The following is a 13148-nucleotide window of genomic DNA, read 5'->3' as shown; positions in this document are numbered from 1 at the left end:
TAACCTAGGAGATGCTTGCTTTCAAACAAGTTATTGTAGTGTATCAATACATTATCATCTCATCTCCAACCACTCTCCACAATTGCATATCATTCTTTCTTAAGCCAAGAAAAAAATTTAACTTGAAATGCATCACCATTACTAATCATTTCTTATGATCCATTTGTTAGATATGATCAATGCCCCCACCCTCATTAGGTACTACCAATGATCCATGGTGCTCAAAGTTGTAAGGCCCCCATTATGAGGAGAAGCCAAGTGTGAGCCCGGACATTGGTGGAGTCCTGACTTGTATATCAGATGAGGTCTATGTGACCGGATGGCAAAAAGGTGACCATTGTGGGTCTAATCTTTGGGTTAGACAGAGTGGTTAAGCTGGTAGCAACTCGAGGCACATTGCATTGAGTTGCGTAGTAAGGGAGTTAAAAGGGGCCCCTATTGTGGGGTCCGGGGGCCGCGGAAGCGGCCCCTGGCTGGGGGGTCCCAGGGGGGCCAGCGGCCCCCCTGGCGGGGGTCCGGGGGCAGCGCCCCCGGCCCGATGGTAAAGGGAATATTCCCTGGAATATTCCCTGGCCGACTAGTGGAGGCTCATATGGTAGGTCGGTCAGCAGGCCGACCTAACGACCTTCGCAGGCTATAAAAGCTAAACCCCTTCGCAGCCATCTTACACTCATCTTTCACCCAGTCAGAGTTGTTGTTCCAGCTAGCCTTAAACTCTTCACCTATCTTCTGTCTAGATCGCCATCTAAGCTTCACTCAGTGGAAGCGCACGGGTGGACAGAGCCATCTTTGTATCAGTTGTTTGAAGTTAAAGAATTTACTGATTCTCCTCTTATCTGTTGTGTACTCTCTATCTCTTTCTCAGATTCTGTTCGCTGCGCCGTGTAATATTTTACATGGTATCAGAGCCCAGGGGGCTCTAGAGATCGGAGAGCGTGCAAGAGGCAAAGGCTTCAACAGCAAAGAGAAACGATGTCGACTCCGGGAAGCAGTTGTGGCGCATCAGGAAGCGGTGCAGGAGGTGGTGCTGCTGTACCGGCTATTCAAACATTGAGGATTCGTCCACCAACCTTCAGCAAAGGCAAGTTAGATGGTACAAACTACACCTTGTGGAAGTTCAAAATTACAACTATCCTTGATTCTTATGAGCTTCTGGAGACTGTGCTGGGGACTGACGCAGAACCACAGCCTACCCCCGACCCATCAAATCCTAGTGTGATGATTCCTCCGAATGCAGATCTTCTACGAGCTTGGAAACGAAGGAATGCAGATGCATTGTGTGCCTTAGTTACAAGCTGTTCTGACAGTGTTTTGACTCTGATTCAGCATACAACCAAAGCGTCAGAGGCTTGGAATGTACTAAGGAGTCAGTATGAAACACGAAACCAAACAAGGATTCAAAACTTGGAGAATCAACTAGCAGCAGAGAAGTTTGCTGAAGGAGAGACGGTTGAAGCATTCATCACTCGGATTAAGAATCTGCGCGACCAGATGGCTGGCGCTGGGATACAAAAGACTAGCGAAGAGCTAGCTCGGAGGTGTCTTCGGATTTGTCCACAAAAGTTTGATGGACTAGTAACTGCCCTTAATACTCAGGTGAGACCTCAAGCTTTGACTTTTGAGGAGTTTTGTGCATTATTAATGGAGGAGGAGTTGAGGCTGAAAGCCCGAGAAGGAAGCAACAATGGAGATGCTGCATTCTCTGCCAATGCAAAAGGCAAAGGTGTTTCCTCCACCAAAAATGATGGTGACAAAAAGAAAAAGGGCGGCAAGAAGAAGTTTCAAGGAGAGTGCTTCTACTGTAAGAAGAAAGGACATGCAATTGCAGATTGTCGTGTCAAGAAGGCAGATGAAAAGAATGGTACCCTTAAAACTAAAGGGAAAGAGACAGCCAATACGGCTGAAGCAGAGTTGGAATTATTCATGGCGACCATTGAGGAAGTGTGCTCCTCGGCGCAAGAAGAATCTACCACTGACTCTTGGGTGTTGGATAGTGGGGCCTCCCGTCACATGACCAACAAGAAAGGTCTATACAGTTCTATGCAGCCTCTACAAGAATCCATCACTGTGACGGTTGGAAATGATGCTAAATGCCCTGCTGCGGGCACAGGTACTATTTCTTTTGTTGCTGCAAATGGTGAAGTCAAAAAGCTTTCAAATGTGTTGTATGTTCCCGAAATCAGAAGAAATCTCTTATCAGTTGCTGCCATAACTGATCTTGGTCATGAAGTGAGGTTCAAGAAGACAGGTGCAGAAATTATTGATAGTGCTGGCACAATTGTTGGCAAAGGAGAAAGGAGGAACAACCTGTATGAGCTAAGTGCTCTTACAGCCACCGCTGGAGTGGGCACAAGTAAGCTTTGGCATGAAAGGTTTGGACACATCGGATTTGCAGTATTGAAGGAGATGCAAAAGCAAGGTATGGTTGCTCACCTACCTACAATAACTGAATTGAAGGAACCATGTGAAGCTTGTATGATGGGCAAGCAACAGAGAAAGGCATTTCCACAAGAAAGCAAGAATAGAGCACATGCTCCTCTAGAGTTGGTGCATGCTGACTTGTGTGGTAAGATGCCTACACAGGCCTTGGGGGGATCTTCTTATTTTATGTTGATTGTCGACGACTACAGTAGGAAGATGTGGGTGTACTTCCTTCGTGATAAGGCTCAAGCTTTTGGTAAGTTTAAAGAATGGCTAATACTTGTTGAGAATGAAACAGGGAAAAGTGTGAAGAAATTTAGAACAGATGGTGGTGGTGAGTTCAACTCAAAGGAGTTTGAAGGCTTTTGCAAGAGCAAAGGGATCAAGCGTCAATTGACGACGCCTCACACACCTCAGCAGAATGGTGTTGTGGAACGCAGGAATCGTACCATTGTGGAGATGGCAAGATGCATGCTAAAGGGCAAGGGATTGCCTAACCATTTTTGGGCTGAAGCTGTTAATACTGCAGTCTACATTCTAAATCGGAGCTACACAAAGGCTCTCAAGGGAAAAACACCTCATGAGGCTTACACTGGTAAGAAACCATCTGTTTCACATTTCAAAATTTTTGGATGTGAATGTTATGCACATGTTCCAGATGAGAAGAGAAACAAGTTACAACCAAAAAGCAGAAAATGTATCTTCTTGGGTTATAGTGATGAGCAGAAGGCTTACAAGTTATATGACCAAGAGGCAAAGAAGATCATCGCGAGCCGTGATGTGGTGTTCAAGGAGGAGCCGCATACAGTGGAGGAGGAGAAGGCAAGGTCTTCCACTTTATCATCAAGCGAAGAAGTAGTCCACTATGAACCTGTCCCGAGAGCTATCCCTATCCTTAAGGAGGAGGAAGCATCATCTTCAGATGATGAGGAAAAAGTTCACCAACCTGACATCACCCCACCGGAAAAGCCATTGCCGCGCTGGGTGAAGCAGCTCTATGACCACAATAATCCTATGCCTGCATCTGTTGAGGAGAAGGCAGACGGACCAAGGAGGTCTCAGAGAATAGAGGAGCAAAGGAGGGCTTCTGCTCACATAGTCAACATGGCCTTGATGGTTGAGATTATGAGACAAGTAAAGGAGCCAACTGACTTAGAAGAAGCACTTGCAGATCCATCATGGAAGGCTGCTATGCAGGCGGAGTATGACAGCATAATGAAGAATGACACTTGGGAGCTAGTGGATCGGCCAGCAAAGCGGAAGATTATTGGCACCAAGTGGATCTGGAAGGTAAAGTACAAGGCTGATGGTACCTTAGAAAAGTACAAAGCTAGACTGGTTGCCCAAGGATTTTCACAAGTTGAAGGGTTTGATTTTCAAGAGTCATTTGCCCCAACTGCCAGAATGACCACTATTCGCACGGTACTTGCAGTGGCTGCCCACAAGAAGTGGCCAGTGTACCAAATGGATGTTAAGTCAGCGTTCTTAAATGGTGACCTCAAGGAGGAGGTGTACGTGGCTCAGCCACCAGGGTTTGAGGCCCCCCATTCTGAGAACAAAGTGTGTAAACTGAAGAAGGCATTGTATGGGCTGAAACAAGCCCCCAGAGCATGGTACCAGCGGATAGATAGGTTCTTTTTAAACCTAAACTTCAAAAGATGTGCCTCAGATGCTAACTTGTATGTTTACAGGGATGGTAAAAAGTCTGTAGTGATTGTCCTATATGTGGACGACCTTCTTATTACAGGTGACTATGAAGATATGATCAACCAAACTCGAAAGGCTTTGAGTTTTGAGTTTGAAATGACAGACTTGGGCTTGCTGCACTATTGTTTGGGGATTGAAGTCTGGCAAGAGCCAGGAAAGATCTTCATCTCTCAGAAGAAGTATGCATGGGAGATCTTGAAGGCATTTGGCATGACCGAGTGCAAGGAGATAGCTACACCTATGGAGGTGAATGTAAAGTTATCCGTTGAGGATACATCAGCACTAGCAGACATTGGGAGGTATAGGAGGTTGGTCGGCAGTCTAATCTACTTGTGTAACACCAGACCAGATATCAGTTTTGCTGTTGGTGTTTTGAGCAGGTTCTCAAACAAACGTCATGAGAGTCATTGGAAGGCTGGGATGCGGGTGCTCAGATACTTGAAGAAAACTCTTGACTATGGTATCACATACAGTTTCGGAACTTCTCTTGTGGGGAACTGTGACTCAGATTGGGCAGGAGACATTGATTCCAGGAAGTCAGTTTCTGGTTATTGTTTCTCTTTGGGTTCAGGAATTTTCTCTTGGATTAGTAAGAAGCAACCAACAGTGGCATTGTCTTCTACCGAAGCAGAGTACAAGGCAGCTTGTTTTGCTGCATGTGAGGCCGTATGGTTGAGAAGGATTCTATGGCATATGGGAGTGCAGGATGAAGAACCAACTGTGCTGAGATGTGACAATCAGAGTTGCATCGCCATTGCCAAAAATCCAGTGTTTCATGCACGCACCAAACATATAGAGATCCAGTATCACTATGTGCGTGATTTGATGGAGGATGGGATAGTGGAACTGGTCTACTGTCCAACAGAGGAGAATGGAGCAGATATCTTCACCAAAGCACTTACGAAGGATCTGCTTCAAGTTCATCTTCAGAGACTCGGCATTGGGCCGAGGAGATAGTTCATCTATGGGTGGACATTGAGGGGGGGTGTTAGATATGATCAATGCCCCCACCCTCATTAGGTACTACCAATGATCCATGGTGCTCAAAGTTGTAAGGCCCCCATTATGAGGAGAAGCCAAGTGTGAGCCCGGACATTGGTGGAGTCCTGACTTGTATATCAGATGAGGTCTATGTGACCGGATGGCAAAAAGGTGACCATTGTGGGTCTAATCTTTGGGTTAGACAGAGTGGTTAAGCTGGTAGCAACTCGAGGCACATTGCATTGAGTTGCGTAGTAAGGGAGTTAAAAGGGGCCCCTATTGTGGGGTCCGGGGGCCGCGGAAGCGGCCCCTGGCTGGGGGGTCCCAGGGGGGCCAGCGGCCCCCCTGGCGGGGGTCCGGGGGCAGCGCCCCCGGCCCGATGGTAAAGGGAATATTCCCTGGAATATTCCCTGGCCGACTAGTGGAGGCTCATATGGTAGGTCGGTCAGCAGGCCGACCTAACGACCTTCGCAGGCTATAAAAGCTAAACCCCTTCGCAGCCATCTTACACTCATCTTTCACCCAGTCAGAGTTGTTGTTCCAGCTAGCCTTAAACTCTTCACCTATCTTCTGTCTAGATCGCCATCTAAGCTTCACTCAGTGGAAGCGCACGGGTGGACAGAGCCATCTTTGTATCAGTTGTTTGAAGTTAAAGAATTTACTGATTCTCCTCTTATCTGTTGTGTACTCTCTATCTCTTTCTCAGATTCTGTTCGCTGCGCCGTGTAATATTTTACACCATTTGTACTATCAATTGTAAACTTTATGGGAATGGAACTAATAAAGACAAAAGGAAAGGAAATAGAGAGAAAAGATAGAGGCATCCCTGTTATTTAATGATGATGCAATACTAAAGTTAAATGGAACTTAGCAAGATTAACAAGATGACCTTCTTCCCCTTTCTTAATTTAGTTTGCAAGTGATTAAGAACTTAATCAACTTCTTACATGGCTCCTTTCGCTTCAGTTTTGTCCTAATGTCTAGTCTACTTATATTGCAAATGTGCTTTCTTGAAAAAATCCATGTGTTGTCTATTTTGAACTTCAATACATCACCAAGTTTCATTATTTATGGCCATGGATGTTGCTTAATAATGGTGACTACACCTTGAAAGTTTCAAAAAATGCCCATTTACACTAGAATTACATTAATGGGAATTGTAAAGTGCATTGCAACTTATTTCATGGTTACCAGGTACTAGTGATGATTACATGGGCCAAATAATTCACCCCTAATTAGAGCATTTTAACAACAAACTCAATTGCAATCTTGTTTTAAGGATGGACTCTATGTGTGTGTGTGTGTGTGTGTGTGTTTCACATACAAGCCACATACTCAATAGCTCACCTATATCTCATCTAGATTTCTTAACATCTATGCTTCTCATACTCCACTTGTGCTACTACAAGGATGCAAGAGAGAAGAGATAAGAGAGTGTGAGGAGAGTGCTCAACGAGCACTCATTGATGCCTCAATCTTTGCCATAATAGTTTGGATTGTAAGGAAGGAAAATTTGAGGGTCACTTGTTGCACTGTGCATGTTCTGTCTCCTCTTGATCCATTGTCCCCAAAGACATGACCAAGCAAGAGAATAAGTGAAGATAGAAGAGAGTACTCAAGAGAGCAAGAGAAGCCCTTGCACCCTCAAGCTCAAGAAGTCTCACATGCTCACTACTTCACCCTCACTCAAGCTCAACTGCTATTAGATGGAGCAGAGAGAAGGAGATGGCAAAAGAGAGCTATGCAAATTTTCACATAAGAACTTAACCTTTCTTTAACTGTTTTGGAATCTTACATGTAACTTTTAATTAATGATAGGTTTGTTGTTGTTCCACTGAACTATTTGGTCGATTCCATGTGAGTGTAATATCCAGCTCTCAAGTCTTGGCCTTTGGTTGACTTTTCTGTAATACTTAGAATATAATAACAAAAATAAATTGTTGAAGTTATGCTTTGTACTTATGGGTTGATGCTCATGCTTCTTTTTATTTTTGCATCCAAATTCTCTTCCTCTTTTTGGCACTTTCTAAATTAAAAAACTTTGAGAGAATAAAAGTGAAGAATATCTAAGAGAACATAGCCATCCGGCTAAAATTTTAGCTCCTCTTGCATTGGACCATGTAGAGAAAAGGACATGTTCCATTGTTACCCATCTTGGAAGGAACACCAAGCCATTGAAGAAGTCAAGAAAAGATTAGTTCTGAACACCTCTGACATCTTTATCTGTGTCAATCAAAGTAGGTATTTGGGCAAGTTTAGGAACATTTATTTGGCCATACATGATGGTGGTCACACAGTTAGGCTAGCACCCTTTAGGTACTCTAGGCTAGTTTGGCTTTTACATAATGGTAATCTCTACCTAGCACCCTTCTTGTTATACCCCCCCTTTGCATTGCATGATCATAATCATCTTCGTAAAAGGGTGTTGGATAAGTGAACAATCCCCATGAGGGATACTATTCAAATGGCACTATTATATGAAGCATACACAAGAAGATATTGTCTCTTGTTGTGTAGCTACTCTGGATGGTGAAGCTAACATCTACAAGGTTGCGTTTTGCAACCAATAACTTGTAGATGCTTTGTTTATGTGAATAGAGTCAATGTTTGCACAGGAAAAGATGTGTTTGGGTAGTAGTGTTGAGTATGTCTTGGGTTTCCACCAAGTAGTTTTCTCTCTTTTTCTTGACCATGGTTCCCTTAGAGAGATTCTAAGGAAAAGCCATGGCAAGACTAGGGATTTTGCTAGAATGAATCTAGAGAAAGGCTAGCACAAGCCTAGAATATAACTATTTGTAGAAGTGAGCACTAAGTGTAGGGGTGATTGGGACTAAGAGAGAGAGAGAGAGAGGGGGGGAGGCCATAGACTAAGTAATGCATAGAGTTAAGAGTGAGTGTGCAAGGTGCATAGAGGGAGTGGGGAGCTAAAGCCAGGGTAACTACTTTTATAAAACTTGCAAAAGTGGTCATCTCCAAAAAGATATTCCCTGAATGAAGTTGGATCCTCTAAGATATAGATAAGGTACTCATGGTAAAGAGCTTGTTTCCGTAGTGTTGCCATAGCTCACATGTGGCATCACTAGCTACACTCTGGTTATCACTAGAGCTGCACCACAACTTAGTGTAACCAACTTTTTGTAGATCAACTATTATCAAGATGTATTGGCTCAATGATTCAAATTAGTTCAATGTTCATATACCTTGAAAGGCAATTTGTATTATTTGAATGTTTAATGGCCAATGGCAAAAACGACTTGTAATTCTACTTGGGTTGTCCATGACAAGATGTCCATGACAAATTTAAACTTTAGTCTTAGTTCAATTAACCAAAAAGTTCAGATGACTAACAATTTTTTAAAGTTGGGTAGTCACATTGACTAAAAAGTGAAATCAAATGCTCATGATTAAAGAAACAAACCATGAACTAGTGAATCTATACAATCAAGCTCTATAGAATTTTGGTGACTCCTAAAATTTAGGAGGTTAATTTTTTAGGATGTTACTAAAATGAAAATTATGTTCACATCAAAAGATCCTTAATTTTGTAAGTAACAAATTTGTCTTCAACAACAATCTAAAATTCTTAACTATTCGAGATATTAGAGAAAAGGCTTAGAAGCTTCTTTCTCTAGAAGATTGACATGTGGCATCTATAATGGGACATGTGTCACTTTGAAAGAGGTGGTTGTCCCTACACTTGTCATTTCAGAAAATACTTGTCATTGTAGCCTCTACTTTCCACGTTAGCCAAGCCCCATACCTATATATTGGAGGTTTCTTATTTCCAACAGGCTATAATGTTGAAATTTTAGCCACATGCTTTGTATTTGGCTCTAGCACTCATTCAAAGAAGCTTCTTTGTACTCATCTTGAACGCATCAAAGCACAAGAAAAGGAAATCAACTTGCTACCTAGTTTATGCCAATTAGGGAGGGGAGGGGAGAGGGGGGTTGCTTTTAGCATTTGCAGCTTATATAATCAATGATCAAATCTTAAAAGCTACCTAATTTGAGTGTTTCTCAAGAGATTTTACTTAATTTGAGAATATCCACGTTTTTAAAATTTTAGGATTCCAATAAAAAAAAATTGCAGCCTTTTTCCACGTGCATGCAACTCACACGTAACAATTCTTGCACACTAGACAAAACTTGAAACAACCATAAGTTTTGATCCAGAACTTGAAATTAAGATCTATTTGAAGTATTGTGATTGTGTTGGTAAGCTCTACAATTCTCCCACTTCATTTCACATTTTTGAGAAACTTAAAGATGTCAAATTTCAGTCTTCATGATTTTCCATAAAAAATCCCTATTACTATCTCAAAAGAATCAATAAAGGCAAGGACTTTGACACTCCCAAACATTATTACTCTTGAACTTACTAATGTGCAACAAAGTATGCAACATCTTTGATTACTTTTATCACTAAATATTATATAATATCTAAGGTACTAAGGTCAGTTCATTACAATATCCTCATTGTGGAAGAGTTGGGCTTCTTATAAATAAACATGTGGTGGAAGATTTGGGCCATTGCATGCAACTTTCCTCCATAATGGCACTTAATTAGAGACAATGTTGACTAACATCAAGATTTTTCATCTTTGTGAGACTATAGGTGTTTGTATAGGTCCTTTATGCTCCCCTTCTTTTTGTTGTATTCCAGGGAAAGATCTATGAGCTATGGTGTCACTTTGTCAAAAATTTTCTCCCCCCTTACCCAATAGCATCATACAATTGTTTTCAATTTGGACTCATAGTCTCAAATGAAGTTTAGGCATGTGGTCAAGTAAATTAGTCTACTCCACGCTTTAGCATAATGTTGCAGACCACATTGTTTGACAAGTTTCTTGACCATGCTATTTCCATTGACTAGTTCCTCCCAATTTTTCATTAGCTTGAATTTAAGATTCCCTAAGTCCCAAGTGCTAGGCCACAAATCATACTTGTTGCATTGTTCTATGGTAAATATAATTTTATCTTTACCCATCAGGTCATTAATTAGTGTGGGGAACTAAGTGTTAGTCATTTTTATGACTGGAGCTAGGATCCAAGTTGCCATTTATGCATTTTTCACAATAAATTACTACAAGAATTATAAAAAAATATGAACAAAAAACAATGCATTCAAAATGACATCAATATGATATTACATTAAATTAACACATTTCCATATTTTGTGTCATTTGATTTGTTTACTTTGGTCCCCCCCTAGTGGTAGTAGATAGCTTCCTAGCTATAATGTGTCAATGGGTTCCAAGTGTGTCTCAAGGAAGCTACAATAAAAAAATATAGGGTTATATTGGGATCTTGGCAAGCATGTCCAAGTCCAAGGGCCAATAAGGGAGCCTGCAAATATAAGTCACCATGTCCATTAATAAGGATGGATCATGAAGTCAACTTGCTACATGAAGTTCTTCTTCTAGAAGAACTTTATCCATTAAAGTATGTTGCTCTAATTTTGAGAGATATGGCAAGTCACAAGGGATGAGAATTACACAAAGTAAAATTCTACCAAGTGAGTTGGATTCATGTTGTAGATTTTGATACCACAACACTATTCTATGTAGTTCATTAATTGACAATTGTTGTTACAAGCAATATCGAGATGATGATTGTACTAGAACATGAGGAATGGATACTTGGAATCACACATTCACTAGATCTTAGCCACTCTAGTAGGGTTATTTTCTTTTGTGAATTGAAGCCCAATGGTGTTACCAAGGTTCCATTCCACCTAGTGGTTGTGGTCATATCACATTCATTAGGTCATTGTAGTAGTGATTGCTAGTATGCTCTTGGGTACTGTCTCTTTGTAGTTGTCACACGGTGACTTAATATTTATGGTTGTGTGTTTTGTTTTCTTACATATAGGCTTTGAGATTTGTGTTTCTTTGGACGTTGGCGCTACGTGAGGCCCAACTTTCTCGAGCTTATGAGAGATTAGATTGTTTATAGTCATCATAGACCAAGTAATTTTGGGGCTATATATCCAAATGGATTGATGAGGCACAATTTTGTTAATAAGGATTAAATTGTTGCATCTAGGTTGCAATTTATAGGGCTTTGATTGGTGATTACAAAGAGTAAAAAATACTTTTTGTGGGATCCATATACAATGAATACCCTGATAGTAGCATCGAGTGATCAATAGAGACTTGGGTGATTGGTGATTACAAGGAGTGAAAAACACTCTTTTTGGGATCCATATACAATGATTACCCCAATAGTAGCCTTGAGTGATCACTAGAGCCTTGGGCACCCATGTCAGAGTAATGCGAGTTTGAGGGTTAGTGTATTGGTGATATTTACATGGTTTAGGGGAAGTTCTTGTAGTTTTTTTTTGTAGGTTGGCATGCCACCTTGTGGTTTTTGAATTGTTGAGTAGCAAGATCTTTCTATCTAGGGCCAATGAAAGTTGTGCTTTGTAAAGATGGGGTGGCTAGGTGGGTTTAGCTAGTGACAGTTGTTTCTCTGCCAAACCAACTTTATTAAAAGTGGAGATTACTTTGCCCCCCTGAGGAGATTACAGTGAATGCCTTAATTGACATAGTCAACTTGACATTGGCTTTTGAATTTATAAGGGCATCCTAGTAGGATTTCTCATCCCACATTGTCTCAATTTGGGGGAGAATATTAAAGAGCATTAGGATGGTTTCAATTTTCATGGTCACCATCAATTTACACTTGCTAAGTACTATATAAGGTAAGCTTTAGTATGGATTAAAATTTTGTTAGAGGGTCTTATTGAGCTAATAGTGCAAACATGCTAGGGTCCCGATCCTCTGAGCTTTAGTTTTTCCTTGTGTTCCTTGAGAGGGTAGAGAATAACCAAGTCTATATGATCAAAAATTCTCTATTGCACATGTTTGTTGAACCAAGCCTTCCTATGAGTTTTCTCTATAATGAGTGCATGGGTGGCTAAAAGATGAGTTTCAATCAACGATTCTAATTCAATGAGGCGCTTGGTCCTAGGCCCCATTTCCTTCCAACATTCTTATGCTGCAATAATGGGAAAATTGAGGATTAAAAGTTCCACTAGCATGTTAAGCAATTAACTTGAAAGGGTTTGTCCAAAATCTGCCATAAGCTTGTTATCCTAGTCGAATTATGATCATAGTACCATCTTGAATGGTTATTTTTTTGATTAGGGTTTTTTTTTGACTCAACCTAACCATTCACTTATGGATAATAGGGTGCCGACTTTTGTGAATGCTCAGGAATGAAGAGAGCAATTGCTCCACTACTTCATTCATATTGGCTATCCTCCTTTCATCATTCGTCTTTGTAGCTCATGCCTCAGACTAGTTGCTCATGTGGTTGGGTAGCAACAATCATGCATCTCTCCTAGGAATATTATGTTGCAAGGCTGATGGGTCCCATAAAGTTGACCCCCATTTCTCAAAGGGTTGATGGTCCAACACTAGCACAAGTTCCATTTTATCCTTCTTGGTGGGTACTTTCATTCTCTACCATTCATCACAATGTTTCATGAATCATGTTGTATCCTTCCATAAATTTGGCCACCAAAGTTGGGATTACACAACCTTCATGCCATGGTGGTGGTATCGAAATAAACTCCAACTATTTTTGCAGCATGTCTTCAATCTCATACTTGCATATGCATCTTTTTTAGCAATCAGTATTGTCCTAGCCTGCACATTGTCCTCCACTTACTTGATTGGACCTCATTTTAATGAGCAAGCATGCAAGTCAAGCTTTTTCTATGAGGGCGCTTAGGTATTCTGTTCTCTAATTTGTCTCTAATGTCATCAACCTAATAGGGTATTAAATCAACTTTGAATAGTTGAGCCACTTGCTATAGAATGAATAACTAAGAAGCTGAAAGATTATTATCAATCCATATTCCTCTTTTCCCGCTTACCACTCTTGGCCATGTGGTCATTAGCAATGTAATGTTGTTTGCCCTTTCTCACAACAACATTAAAATCAAATTCTGATAGTAATAGTAGCCATCTTGTGATGCATCCTATAACACATGATTTATTCACTAAATGTAACAAACATTAGGAAAAAAAT

The sequence above is a fragment of the Lygodium microphyllum genome, chromosome 23 (genome assembly GCF_053477565.2).
Source record: "Lygodium microphyllum isolate KBCC chromosome 23, Lygodium_microphyllum_v1.1.10, whole genome shotgun sequence".
NCBI classification, from domain to species: domain Eukaryota; kingdom Viridiplantae; phylum Streptophyta; class Polypodiopsida; order Schizaeales; family Lygodiaceae; genus Lygodium; species Lygodium microphyllum.
Note: the sequence above shows the minus strand (reverse complement) of the source record.